Below are 248 nucleotides of genomic sequence, written 5' to 3' on the forward strand. Positions count from 1 at the left end.
ATGGTTGATTGTGGATCATTTTTTTCAGACCTATCCTCCACAGTGTCTGCAACTCCACCCAATTTGGTGTCATCCACAAATTTGCTAAGTGTGTACTCAATCCCATCATTCAAACCATTAATTAAGATATTAATACCAGACCCAGATCAGACTGCTGGGGAACCTTACTTGAGACCTCCTCCCAGCTGGACACCGAGCCACTGATGGGTATTTCATAGTTTCATAGTTGGTAGGGTTGGAAGGGACCT

At 44.0% G+C, this 248-nt stretch overlaps 1 protein-coding gene across 3 annotated transcripts in view; it reads right to left on the reverse strand.

Moving 5' to 3' along the window:
* The window catches only part of STARD13 (StAR related lipid transfer domain containing 13), a 591,561-nt gene that overhangs the window by 342,239 nt on the left and 249,074 nt on the right, over nt 1-248 (reverse strand). The gene's annotated exons all lie outside the window — the stretch shown is intronic.

The sequence above is a fragment of the Gavialis gangeticus genome, unplaced genomic scaffold (assembly GCF_001723915.1).
Source record: "Gavialis gangeticus isolate Ggan-Ray unplaced genomic scaffold, GavGan_comp1, whole genome shotgun sequence".
Taxonomy (NCBI): domain Eukaryota; kingdom Metazoa; phylum Chordata; order Crocodylia; family Gavialidae; genus Gavialis; species Gavialis gangeticus.